The following is a 15,349-nucleotide window of genomic DNA, read 5'->3' on the forward strand; positions in this document are numbered from 1 at the left end:
ACCAAGTATTAAAATAACACAGCTTATGGGAAACATTTCTCATTTGGCTCACAATACTTGAAAATCTGAACTCAATGCACTCCATCATTCACCAATTATGCTTGTATATGTCCTACAAACACTTGAACTATAAGACCTATCCAAAAGTATTCACAAGAGCACGCCAAAAAGAATGTAGAAATAACCAAATGGTTTCTCACTAGTATAATAAATACATGAATTATAGATTATTCCTATGATAAATGCCCTGTATTGTCGTTTGTCCTGTGCTACCATCACACATCATCTGAGGCAAAATTCTCAGGAAGGATACTGTCACATAGTAAAAGGAGGAGAAGGAAGAGGAGGAGGAGGAAGGAAGGAAGGAAGGAAGAAAGAAAGAAAGAAAGAAAGAAAGAAAGAAAGAAAGAACTGTAGAAATAAGCAGCAGAATAACATTTCTAAAAAGACAAGATGAAAAAATGGTGCTTGTGGATGCATAGAGTAGCAGAAATGCTGAACAAAAAAACAAAGGAATGTTTTATGCAAATTCAGGAGGCTGGTTAGCACCAAGGCTGGGAGGGAGGAGCAGAGCACAAATATGATTCTGATTAACTGGTATGTTTTAATTCAGGAAATTCGTGGAGGATTATTTGTAGTAATTGCTCTAGGATTGTTTGAGTGATAATATGTTGCACAATATTTTGAAGGAATTTAAAACTTCATAACAATTTAAAACATTTGCCATTCCCACTTAAAAAGCACCAGTAACTTACAACTCATGCTTTACCAGTTGACATCATAAATATTACTTGAGAAAAAGACAATAAATAATTACTAAAAACTGTTTTCATATTTCTCATCTTAACATACATATTCAAAAAACGATTCCCTAGAAAACAGATCAGCAGAACAAATGAGGCCCGTTCTTTCCTCCACTCACAGGTAGTCAAGCAGCTAAAGAAACCCAAAGCAGGCAATGACTCATCATTATTAAATGAATGCCAAATATTTTGATTTTGGGGGCCAACCTGGAGCTTTTATACCATAGAACGATATGCCCTTGACAGTGTTACATGGACCAAGAGTCCGAATCTTCTTTGTGTTTGAGTTATTAGTTACTAGAGCAGGAATCTATACACAGCACCCATGTGACCACATGTGATTTCCGAGGAGACTTGTAGACACAGTGGGAGCTCTTATCCGTGGAATAAGATGAAGTCTGATTTGAACTGTTGACTTCACAGTCAGCTGTAGTCCTTGACTTCTGAGTTTCTGTTTCCTTTTCTTTTCTTTTTTTTTTCTTTTCCTTTCTTGGATATTTTCTTTATTTACATTTCAAGTGTTAACTCCTTTCCCTGTTTCACCTTTTGAACACCCCCTCTCCTATCCTCCTCCCTCTGCTTCTATGAGGGTGTTATCCCATGCACCAACTCCCTCCTGCCTCCCTATCTTGCCATTCCCCTACACTGGGGCTCTCCAAGGCCTTCCACTGCTACATATGCAGCTGAAGCCATGGATATTTCCAAGTGTACCCTTTAGATGGTGGTTTAGCCCCTGGGAGCTCTGGGAACTCTGGTTGGTTAGTATTGTTATTCTTATGGGGTTACAAACCCCTTTGACTCTTTCAATTCATTTTCTAATTCCTCCATTAAGGACACCATTCTCATTTCAATGGTTGGCTGCAAGGATACACCTCTGTATTTGTCATGATCTGGCAGAGCCTCTTAGGAGACACCTATATCAGGCTCCTGTCAGCTCATGCTTCTTGACATTAGCAAAATTGCCTGGGTTTGATGGCTGTATATGGGATAATGGATCCCCAGGTGAGACAGTCTCTGGATGGCCTTTCCTTCAGGCTCTGCTCCATACTTTGCCTCTGTATTTCCTCCTGTGAGTATTTTGTTCCCCCTTCTAAGAAAGACTGAAGCATCCACTCTTTTGTCATCATTATCATTGAGCTTCATGTGGTCTGTGAATTATTTCTTGGGTATTCCAAGTTTTTGGGCTAACATCCACTTATCAGTGTGTGCATACCATGTGTGTTCTGTTGTGATGAGGTTACTTCACTCAGGATTATATGTCATGTATGCATGCTTTTATTTCAGTGTTACAGAAATTAAGACATTGGATTTTTGTTTTGGTTTTTGAGACAAGACATCATATATTCAAGGCTGACATTGAATTTACTATGTACATAAGCCAAGATTTCATCATTAATACCTCACCATCCTAATAAGTTTATATTTTCTCTTATAATTTTTAACATTATTTATGTTGAATTTTTGATTCTCCTGCCTTTCACCCCCTATTGCTTGGATTATATTCATGCAACATCACGGCTGGTTTTAATGTTCTACGGAGAATCAAACCTAGGATGTCAAGTATGCCCTGGAGGCATTCTAGGAAATGAATCATATTACTTTTCCCACATCATCATCTTCAACATTAGAATGAGCAGTTGAAGTCTTTAAACAACCACTGTCCTTCTTTTTGGCTGTTGACAAATCTATAGATTTTCATATTAACTGCTTTAGCACCCTACACTGCTCTGAGGTAAACATGTCTAGAGGGAATTGGCAACTATGGCCAAATAAGAATGTCCCAACCATTAAGAAAGAATAAAGAAATAGAAGACATTCTTTAAAGTAGTGCAATCACTGGACTGCTGCAGTCTCTGACTCTAACACTGACTCCATTTTCCTGCTACTGTTACCGAGATATCTATAGAATTATTTCATCAAAATAAAAGTTGATAGTTTTCCTCAAATATAATCTCTATAGCAATCTTATAAAGCAGGAACCTATTGTCTCTTACCTTCCTGATGAGAAACACTGGGGCTGCTCAGGGCCTGAACTCAGAGATATAAACCAAAGTAGAAAGGAACAGCAATGCACATGAGAAGCCAAAGAAAGATTAGCAAGTGTCTCTGACAATATTAAGAAAATAGTATTGTTAATTTAATTACCATGAAAGAAATCACAAAGGAACATAAATATGATATCCAAGAATGCTGAAATACAGTGAAGAGACAAAAAAAAAAAAACCAACCAAACAAAAAACAAACAAACAAAAAAAAACCCTAAGACTCCATGGAACAAAAAAAAAAAAAAAAGAAAAAAAGCAGTTGAGAGAAACATTAAAGACATAAGGACATGTCTCCTGACATTTTCTAGTGAAAATATGTAAAATAAGGACTGGATTCTGCATCTAAGACTCCATATACGTAACTAGAGAACACATTCTCAATGGTAGTTTATGAAACCAATGCAAAAAACATGTAAAGCAAATAAATAATGTTTAAAATTATAAGGAAAAACACAAACTTATTATAATGGTTAGTTATTCTTAATTCTCAATTAACAAACTATGGAATCCCCTAGGAGATGAATCTCTGAGCATGCCTGTGGGAAATAGGTGAGGTGGGATTTCAAGACACTATGGTTGGCACTATTCCATGAATGAGATCTGGATCATATATATATATAGAAGACAAAGTGATTGATCACCAGCATGCATACACTGCTCTCTGCATCTTAGCTGTGGTAGATTCATTGAGACAAGCTCCTGTTGCTATGACTTCTCAACCACAATGGAGTTTAGCCTTGAACTGTAAACAAATAAACCATTTCATCTCTAATTTTTTTAAATTAGGGTATTTTATTAAAGCACCAGACAAGAAACTAAGACAATATTGTACAAAGACAAAATTATAGAAATAACACGAGACCTCTCACCAGCAATCCTATAAGCCATGAAAGCATGGGATAATATATTTAAAGCTCCTAAAGTAACTCTCAGCCAAAATTGCCTTATCTAGTAAAACTATTCTTTAAATTGATAAAAGGGTCTGTTCCGGCCCAGAGAGAGAGCCAGATCACCAACATCAGGACTCTGGGCCTGCTCGCAGACTCCTGAGCATCCAGAAGAGTCGCAAAAGTGCTCTCAGACCTGAGCCCATGGGTAAGCTCGCCTCTCCTCCACCTTTCTGACTATCTGGAAGGGACCTCTGGGAACTCTCAGGGCACAGGTAGCATGGTGATCTCTGGGAGCAGGTCTGTTCCAGCCCAGAGAGAGAGCCAGGTCATCACCATCAGGACTCAGAGCCTGCCCACAGATTGCTGAGCACCCAGAAGAGCCTAAAAAAGGCTCTCCCACTGAGCCCATGGAGACAGAGCCAGGTCACCCCCATCAGAACTCACTGCCTGACTGTAAGGAGCCAAACATCCAGGAGAAATCTCCCTCCTGAGCCCACAGGTTCTCATACCTGCAGGAGAGACAAGCTCCAGTCAGAGACAAGATCACCTAATATCACAAAAAACAAGATGGCAAGAGGCAAATGCAAAAACCTAAGCAATGGAAACCAAGACAACCTGACAAACTCAGAGCCCAGTTCTCTCACCACAAAGTGGCAGATTTCCCAACACACCAAAAAAAAAATGGATTTAAAATCATACTTTATGATGATGACAGAGGTGCTCAAGGAACACTTTAATAACTCACTTAAAGAATTGCAGGAGAACACACATAAAAAAGTAGAAGCCCTTAAAGAGAAAACACAAAAATCACTTAAAGAGCTAGAGGAAAACACAACCAAACAGGCTAAGTAATTGAAAATGGAAACAGAAACAATAAAGAAATCACAAAAGGAAACAAACCTAGAGATAGAAAACCTAGGAAAGAAATCAGGAGTCATAGATGCAAGCATCGCCAACAGACTACAAGACATAGAAGAGAGGATCTCTGGGGCAGAACTCCTACATCTGATAAACAACTTCAGCAAAGTGGCTGAATATAAAATTAACTCAAACAAATAAGTAGCCTTCCTCTACTCAAAGAATAAACATGCAGCGAAAAAAATTAGGGACAAAGCACCCTTTACTATAGTCACAAACAATATGAAATACCTTCCTGTGATCCTAACTAAGCAAGTGAAAGATCTGTATGACAAGAACTTCAAATCTCTGAAGAAGTAAACTGAAGATCTCAGAAGATGGAACAATCCCCCACGCTCAAGGATTGGAAGGATTAACATTGTAAAAATGGCCATCTTGCTGAAAGTAATCTACAGATTCAATACAACCCTCATTTCATAGAGTTAGAATTCTTCATTCAAATTCCAACTCAATTCTTCATAGAGTTAGAAAAAGAAATCTGAAAATTCATTTGGAATAACAAAAAACTTAGGATAGTGAATAATATTCTCAATAATGAAGTACTTCTGTGAAAATCACCATCTCAGACCTCAAGCTATATTACAGATTAATCCTGATAAAAGTGATTTGGTATTGGTATAGAGGTAAATAGGTCCCTCAATGGAACAGAATTAAAGACCCAGAAATGAACCCACACACCTATGGTCACTTGATCTTTGACAAAGGAGCTAAAAATATTCAATGGAAAAAGGACAGCTTCTTCAACAAATGTTGTTGGTTCAATTGGCAGACAGCATGCAGCAGAATGCAAATCGATTCATTCTTAACTCCTTGTACAAAGATCAAGGAACTCCACATAAAACCAGGTATCTGAAACTAAGAGGAAGTGGCAAAGAATGTTGAACACCTAGGCACAAGGAATATTTTCCTAAACAGAACACCAGTGGCTTATGCTCTAAGATCAAGAATCAACAAACGGGACCTCATGAAATTGCAAACTTTCTGTAAGACTATGGATACTGTCAAGAAGACCAAACGACAGTTAAGAGATTGCAAAAAGATCTTTACTAGTCCTACATCTGATAGAGGGCTAATAATATCCAATACGTACAAAGAACTCAAGAAGTTAAACACAGAGGAATCAAATAATCCTATTAAAAATAAGGTACAGAGCTAAACAAAATGTTCTCAACTGAGTAATATTGAATGGCTGAGAAACACTTAAAGAAATATTCAACATCCTCACTCATCAGAAAAATGCAAATCAAAACAACTGTGATTCTACCTTACATCAGTCAAAATGGCTAAGATCAAAAACTCAGATGACAACAGATGCTGGATAGGATGGGAAAAAAGAGGAACACTCCTCCACTGTTGGTGGGGTTGCAAGGTGGTACAACTACTCTGGAAATCAGGCTGGAGGTTCCTTAGAAAATTGCACATATTACTGACTGAAGACCCAGCTATTCCACTTATGGGCATATACCCAGAAGCCACTCCAACATACAGAAAGGACACTTGTTGCACCATGTTTATAGCAGCCTTATTTATAATAGCTAGAAGGTTAAATGAACCAAGATGTCCTTCAACAGAGGAATGGATACATAAATTGTGGCAAATTTACACAGTGGAGTACTACTCAGCTATTAGAAACAATGACTTCATGAACTTCAGAGGCTTCAATGAGACCTTGAAGCTATCATCTTGAGTGAGGTAACCAAGTCATAAAGGAGCACTCATGGTATGTACTCACTGATAAGCTAATACTAACCCCAGAAAGCTCTGAATACCCAATACCCAAGAAAAAATTCAGACATTATGAAGCTCAAAAAGACGGAAGTCCAGAATGTGGATGCCTCAGTCCTTCTTAGAAGGGAAAACAAAAGTCTCATGGGAGAAAGTACAAGGTCAAATAGAGGAACAGGGATTGAAGAAAAAGATCATTCTGAAGTTGCCTCACCTGGGGATCCACCACATATGCAGTCACCAAACTCAAGCACTATAAGTGACGCCATGATGTACTTACTGGCACGAACCAGATATGAATGTCTCCTCAGATGATCTACCAGAGTCATACATATGCAGCTGAGCATGCTTTCAGCTAAACCTCTGACTGAACATGGGGTGCTAGAGAAAGGAGTGAAGGAGCAGAAAAGGTTTCCATCCTCATGGGAAGAACATTATTAACCAACCACCCCCACCACAACTTTTATGGACTAAAACACCAACCATTAAGCACATATGGAGATACCCATAGCTCTAGTTGAATTTGTAGCTGAAGGTAGCGGTGTCTGGCATCAATATGAGAAGATATATTTGGTCCAGGGAGGGTGTGTTTTCCTAATATAGGGGAATGCCAAGGCCCTGAGGTAAAGAAGGTGATTGGGAGAGGGTGCACTGTTGTGGAGGCAAGTTGAGGGGGAATGGGGATCTGAATGGAGGAAGGGGATAACATTTGAAATGTAAATACAAAGAGTATCCAATAAAATAAATTTAAAAAATAAAGTTGATAAAAATAAGAAAATAGACAGCCATACAAACACTAAGTCAGTTGATTACTGTTATGTCAACAGTACAAACAATACCTAAAGTAATACCTTATATGGAAAAAGCCAGTCCCAATCATTAGAGTCCATCCAATAACAGACTTCATGAGAAAGACATGCTAACAAAGAACCTCTAGTAATGAACCCATAATGTTTCAAATTGTAAACGAGAAAATCCTAGAAGGCATAAAAACTGTGACAAGTACAGATACAATAAAGGTGGGTGACTTCACATTAAGATAGGTTATTGAAATTCAAAATCAGTAAACTCCAGGGTTAAAACACATTGAAGACTAAAAGGCCTTAACAAATATCTATAGACTATGCCATTCAGCATATACAAAATAGATGCTCTGGCAGACTGTGAAACTTCTCTAAAATAGACCATATTTTATCTATACCATAAAGCAGGTCTTAACAAATATAAGTCATCAAGATAATTTCTTGTGCATTATCAATCTAACAGAATAAAACTAGAAACTAATAGGAAGAGAAATCATAAATACATAATGAAGAATATACTCTTACATAATGAGCCAATGATTGTAAAGACAGAGTATAAAATTCCTAGAAAATACTGAAAATGAAAAGAGAAGCTTTGGCATATAGCTGAAGCAGTTCTGACAGGAAAGTCCATAATTGTAACATTAAAGAAAAAAAAAAAAGGACATAATAGGGCAATCTCAAAGAAGCAAAAGATAGACTCAAATCATTTAGAAAACCAAGAAAAAGTCAAACACAAAAGTAGTGGGCAAGATGAAATAACAATTATCAAGGCACAAACTATTGAAAGTTCAACACACTGATTTTCTCATCATATATAAAGATCAATTCACAATGTATCAAAGACATTGATATAAGACCCAAAATCTTGAACCCACTAGAGGAAAATAATAAAAAAGGAAAAACAAAAAAGAAACTCAACAAGTTCAAGACACATATATAAGCAAGCAGTTTCTAAAAAGCAACAAGAAATAATACAAAGACTTGAACAAAGGCTTAATATAAAAAATTTCAAGCTTTTGTACGATAGAGGAAAAGGTCACCAGAGTGAAGAGATAGAATGGAGAAATGTTTGCCAATGACACATCAGACAAGGTATTAATAGCTAGATTATCCAGAATTTGGATGGAAATAAAACAAATTATCCAATCAATACATAGGATAAGGAACTCTATAAAAAGTTGTCAAAAGAATATGAATCAAATCATCAGTAAATATTTGAAAGTGTTAAATGTTATCCATCAATGAAATGTAAATTAAACAATTTTGTATTTTTCTCATATTAAATAATAATTACTGAGCAGGATGTGAGGACAGAGGGAGCTTTATATACTACCAGTTGAACTAGCATATATAAGATCATGCTACACCAGCTCCAGATCCATACCCAGAGGACTGTGAATCACAATGCCTTTAAGTCTTTACTATTCATAATAAGTAAGAACTAGAATTGGTCTTATTTCCATGAAAGATAATTAGATAAAGATGTGGAATACACCCACTAGAATTTCTTTAGTGATAAAGGAAAGTGAAATCATGGCATTTTCTTGGAAGTGAATAGGATGAGAGGTAATGAAGTGAAATAAACCAGACTCAGAAAGACAAATACAGCATGGTTTCTCACACATGTGGAGAGAGTATGAGTGAGTGTGTGTGTGTGGGGGGGGGTATGTGTGTGAGTTGTAAAAATAGAATGGGAACAGTGAGAAAGAGATGGAAGTAAACAGACAGTAATGTGACGTGAAAACAGAAGAGAGCTATTTGAGGTGTGAAAGGGACCAGGAAGAGAGAGCAAGGATCTGTAGAGGCAGTATACAAAGGATGACTAAGAACAAAGAATAATGCCATGCATGTTTGAAAAGTTCATAATGAAACCTAACTCTAACAATTTTTTCTGATAACGTTATTTTAAAATACAAAAAAGGAAAACAACTGTTATTAAATAAAGAAAGCTGCTCTAACAGAAGCCACATGGGTATGAATGAAACACACTGAGAACCAAACCAAGTAAGTTGATTCCAAAACTGATGCTTTTCCCTGATAGCCACTGCTATCATTCACAGGAATGTGTTCTACAGAGACAGTGAGACTGGAGTGATAATGGAGTAAGTGACTTGGGAAGGCAACGCAGGGGGGTCCTGATTCTAATGCTTCCTAGTTTCTCAGGGAAGAGCAGACAGGATCTGGAAAGGCCAATACTGTCAAGTTTCCCAGAGCCAGGCATAGTGCTGCATGCCTTTAATGCCACCAAATGGTAGATAAGAGGCAGGGTTTGAGTTTGAGGCCAGCCTGTTCTACAGAAGGAGTTCCAAAAGAGTAGGGGCTACATGAAGAAAGCCTGTCTTGAAAAAGAACAACAGAAAAACTTAAATAAATAAACAAAAATAGTAACAGTAGCAAGCAGGCACAGTTATTCATATAACCAGAATAATGGGACATTGTATCCATTGAGTGGTTTCAAAGATAACATTCTTGCTTTCTATTATGCTCAAATTTGGACCCACAGAATGGCTTTATGTTAAGTTGATGCAATGTGAAAATTTTCTGTTTAACAGACCTACAAGGTCTAAAGATGAATGAGTGACAAGCCAACCTCCACATGTCAGGGATATTTTTCCTCTCAACTCATAACTTCTATGCATTCTAGTTGAATTTTTGGGCTTTTGCTATTTAAAGACAAACACCGGCATTTGAGATTCAGAGAAGTTTATGGCTATATTTACTTACATCTCATTTTAAAACTGCACATATTCAGGCTCCATATCCTCTGCCTCAGCTAAGGTCACCACCAAAGACTCCTGGGACTCTCCCCTTTCCAGAGCTCCTTCCACCTCACCGATCTCAATTCTCTCCTCCAGAGCCTTAACAGGCCATCCTATCACTGAGCAGGGCTTTTGGTGGAGGAATAAGAACACCAACCCATCCACAAAACCTGTAACCTAAACTTTGTTCTGCCTACAAGAAGTACAAGGATAAAGATGGAGCAGAGATGAGGGAACAGCCAAACAATGACTGATACAACTTGAGACCTATCCCATGGGAGGGAGCACACCCTTGACACTATCAATGATACTCTGCTATGCTTGAAAAAGGAACCAAGCATAACTGTCTCCTGAGAGACTTCATCTAGCAGCCAATGGAAAATAAATACAGAGACCCACAGCCAAACAATAGGGGGAGCTTGGGGAGGAAGGAATGAACAAGCGAGACAGGTCAAGAACACCACACAACCTAGAGTTAAGTAATCTCGGCCCAAGGGGGCTCACAGAGACTGACCCACCAATCAAAGAGTGAGCAGGGCTAGACCTAGATCCCTTACACATATGCAGCAAATATTGCAGCTTGTTCTTCATGTGGGTCTCTTAATAACCAGAGCAGGTGCTGTCTCTGACTCTGGTGTGGTACTTTGAATCCCTTTCCCATAGCTGAGCTGCCTTGTCTGGCCTCAGTGGAAGAGAATGTGCTTAGTGCTACTGTCACTTGATGAACCAGGGTGCATGGGTATCCATGGAGGCCTCCCATGTTCCTCAGAAGGAGAAATAGGAAAAGGGGTATAAGGATGGGACTTGGAGAAGAGGAGTGAGAGAGGTAGTCAGATTGGGAAATGTTTGTTTCTCACTTGGATTATTTTTAATTAATATTATGATCTGCCAATGCAGTGACTCAAACTCTTTAAAAATCTAAAGTCCCTTTTTTAAAAATCTAAAATCTCCTTGAAAATTTAGTCTTCAAACTTTGAAATCATGCAAAATCAAAAGTTAACGATTTTATTTCAAGAGGGAAGAACCGGGAAATAGTCACAATCTGACTAAACCTAAACCAAACTTCACCTGCAACACAACTGAAACATAATAACTGTGTAAATAACTGAAAGTCTAATATCTGAGAATTACTCACTAACTTCTTGGCTCTCCCAAAGGGTTTTGTTCACTTGTCTGGATCTGCCCTCTGTAGTACACACAACTTTTCTCAGCTCCCATTGGCTCCATTCCCCTTCTGATGCTGTTCTTGGTGGTTATCCTGTAATACTTGTACCTCAGAAATGTTAGGGTTCTCTTGCTGCACCTGGGCTGCACTTTAACCAATGGCTTCTCCTGACCTGTCACAGTTCTAAGCTTTAGCTGTTCTTCATAACCCTCCCATGTCTTCAAAACCAATACCATCTGATTGACTCTTGCACTACCAAGTTCAACTGCCAGTTCAAAAAGCAACTTTGATTACCTTGATCAAAGGTTTCTCTTTCAAGGTGCTAGTCTCTTGTTAATCTCAGCTGACACTTCAGCCTCAGTTGACCAGAAGTATAGAATATATACATATATATTAGCATTTATACAATGGCCTTAATAGTATCTAAATAACAAGATGTTTTGTTTGAAATATCCACAGAGATGAGGAAATTAGCAGGGGAACATGAGGCCCCTTTTAAGGGAGAAAAGATAGAACACAGTGATATAAAAGCTTAAATGGGACTAAAGGAAAAAGGTATAGTTAAATTAGGTTAATAGTGGGAGGGCAGGTTTGAGTATGTAATAGAGGGAGGAATAAATAAAGACCTTTCAAAACTTCACATAGAAATCTATTATAAAAAGATGCATACATATAAAAATATAAGCATACATTATAGATATATAGATAGATAGATAGATAGATAGATAGATAGATAGATAGATAGATAGACAGACTTAAAATTGAGTTGCCCTATGTGGTGATTTGAATAAGAATGATTTTTTAGGCTCATATATCTGAATGCTTAGGCACCAGGGAGCGGCACTACTTGAAAAAAATAGAATTAGAAGGTGTGGCTTTCATAGAGTAGGAAGTATGTCACTATGAGTGGGCTGACTCTAGAGTTAGGCATGCCATGTGTAGGTGTTCATCTATCTATCTACCTATCTATCTATCTCTCTATCTCTCTATCTATCTATCTATCTATCTATCTATCTATCTATCTATCTCTCTCTCTATCTATCTATCTATCTATCTACCTATCTACCTATCTACCTATCTCTATCTTTGCTCATGGATCCGGATGTAACTCTCACATACGTTTTTAGCCTTATTCCTGCCTGCCTGTCATCATGCTCCTCACCATGATGATAATGGACTAAGTTTCTGAAGTAAAACCCCAGTTAGATGTTTTCTTTTATAGGAGTTGCCTTGGTCATGATGTCTCTTCACAGCAATAGAACAGGGACTAAGATTCCCTATAGTGAGCAACAAATGCCCCAGCTAGATACTACAGGTATGATAGCAAAAAGCCAAATGCCAGAAATGAGTTATCTCTTCTGGAGTTGTTGGCCAAAGGGGTCCTTCCTATAGATCCTCAAACATTTTAGGCTACTATCCAAGTTATTGGGTGTTCTTTATAACTTTATGGTTAATACTTTATTGCTAAAGATATCACACACTTCAATCATAAAACTAGGAGAAATCGAGGTGATACTAACCTGGAAGCTTTATCTCTACTGGATCTTAAAGTACTAGAAGGTGCTATATACACTGTTGGAAGAAAAAGTGATCAATGATCTCTTCAAGCTATATAGCTTGGAAACTACAATAACTGGCACAGGAAGATGAATACCCTGGTGCTTTGGTGGCATGAACATCAAGGTAGTGACCAAACACTTTGTGGTTGGATTTAAGGTTCCACCCACAACGTAAAACCCATGTCTGCCACCATTATTAGTCCAAGAACCTACAGCTAGACATAGGTCATAGGCTATAGGGAAAAAATTATCAATATTGTTTTGCTAAATGAGGGTAGCATTAAGCAAACTCCTATTGATAAAGCCAAACCAAATACCAGCATAAGGAAAGTGGGCACAAAATTCTACAACCAACTGAGGGCATATGACCACTCAAATATGAGCTAAATAATGAGGACAACAATAGGTGTGTATTTTTATGGGTGTAGTAGTGTTGAGTGAACAAGGGATTGTTTAGCCCTCACAACTATGAGAGTGAATCTAGTCATAGTAAAATGGAACAAAGAAGGAATAGAATACCTAAGACAGAAATTGTGGTGAAGAGTTAATCCAAATTTGCCACATACTTCTAAAAGAGTGCATGTGATAAAGTTTTCCCTACCTTCCTGTACCTCTTCTTTCCTGTCTTTCTTCCTACCTTGCTTTCTTTCTCCCTCTCTCCTTTCCTCTTTTCCTTTTTTATTTCCTTCCTTCTCTGTACTCCCTTCCCTCATTCCATTATTATAGTAAGGGCTATATATATTTAATCATTAGATGTATACAGGATAAAAGAACATATTCAAAATAAATAAAGAAAAATATAAAAATTTACAAAAAATTCTCACATACATAATTGCTAAAATATTCTAGTTTTTAAACCATGTAATATTCTTATAATAAATGGAATTACACTGTGATAAAAAGCAAAAGCAAAATAATATACCAGTTCTTTTATTAGCGAGTGAGTCAAATAAAATCACAGTTGGGAGACGGTTGTTGGTTCCTGAATCTTCCTTTCCCTAGAAATGTGATCTGAAGCTACTTAGCTTCACTGAGCTTCAGTTGAACTTATCTGTAGAATAAGGGATATGATATTACTGACTTCTCAGCATTGCTATAAGTACTAAATAAAACAGTATGCATAGAATACATCATAGCTGTAATGTATTGGGCATTTGGCTTATAATTGTGTTTATTTTTTATATTCTATTTCTGCTCTGCTCCATAAATCCACTGAGCTTTCCCACCTAGGTTGTTGTGCATATACATTTGTAGCTGGCTCCTTGCTCTTATCATGTACTGACCTGCCTCTTGCTATAGTATCAATATAATTCTAAAGGCTGTATGGTATCTTAAGTGGATGCGCCAAAATACATCAAACCACTCTCCACTACTGAGTAGTCTAGCCTGAGCTTTTCTATATAGGTGAGAACAATAAGTATATTCTAATGGTTTGTCTTTTTTTATATTACTAAAGAACTTTAAACCCAAAGTCTATAAGAGCCTCTCCTGATTGTGTTAATGGTCAAAGTCTGGCTTGCTGCTAGTAAGGCTTTCATGAGCCAAAGCAATCTCACCACAAATATAATGTTTCTGGACCCATAAACTGTGCTTTGTGCCCTCACAAAGACCAAAATAAAATGCAGAGTGAAGTCTGAGCAGTGACTTTTTCAATGTAACTATAAAAATTGTTATGAATATTGCCCAGAGCACTTATTCATGGAAAGGCAATTTCCAAACACCACAAAGCAACATCCTTGCCGAAAGAGATTACAAATCAAAACTGTCCAGTTGAATATGGAAACAAATAACAAAGATGTCCATACAGTCACAAGTCTGGAAATACAGTCAGTAGATAGAATTGACACCATTAAAGTTTTCACTAATAGGCAAGTCTGAGGTAATCAGAATTAGATGATAAAAACAAAAGTAAAAAGCTGAATGAATCTCAGGCCATGCATTTCTCTGGAAGAAAGACAGACTAAGAGGGTAGAAGCAGTGATACATTTAACAGACATCTGTAGAATATTTCATCCTAAAACAAAATAACATACCTTCTGTTGTTATGTCTCCCCTTTCACTTTATATCCAGCCAGTCTGCTGAAGGTGTTTATCAGCTGTAAAAGTTTGTCATCTGCAAATAGTGATATTTTGATTTCTTCCTTTTCAGTTTGTATCCATTTGACCTCTTTTTGTTGTCTTGTTGTTCTAGCTAGTACTTCAAGCACTATATTGAATATGTAGGGAAAGAGTGGGAAGTCCCTGATTTTAGTGGGATTGCTTCAAGTTTCTCACCATTTACTTTGATGCTGGCTACTGGTTTTCTGTACATTGCTTTTACTATGTTTAAGTATGTGCCTTGAATACCTGACCTTTCCAAGACTTTTAACATGAAGGGGTGTTGAATTTTGTCAAATGCTTTCTCAGGATCTAGAGAGATAATCATGTGATTTTTTTTTTATTTTGAGTTTATTTACATAGTGGATGACATTGATGGATTTCCATATATTAAACCATCCTTGCATCCCTGAGATGAAACTTACTTGATCATGGTGAATCATGGCTTTTATGTGTTCTTGGATTCATTTTGCAAGAAATTTATTGAGTATTATTGCATCAGTGTTCATGAGGGAAATTGGTCTAAAGTTCTCTTTCTTTGTAGGATCTTTGTGTGGTTTAGGAATGAGTGTAATTGTGGCT

The sequence above is a fragment of the Micromys minutus genome (genome assembly GCF_963924665.1).
Source record: "Micromys minutus genome assembly, chromosome: X".
Classification (NCBI taxonomy): domain Eukaryota; kingdom Metazoa; phylum Chordata; class Mammalia; order Rodentia; family Muridae; genus Micromys; species Micromys minutus.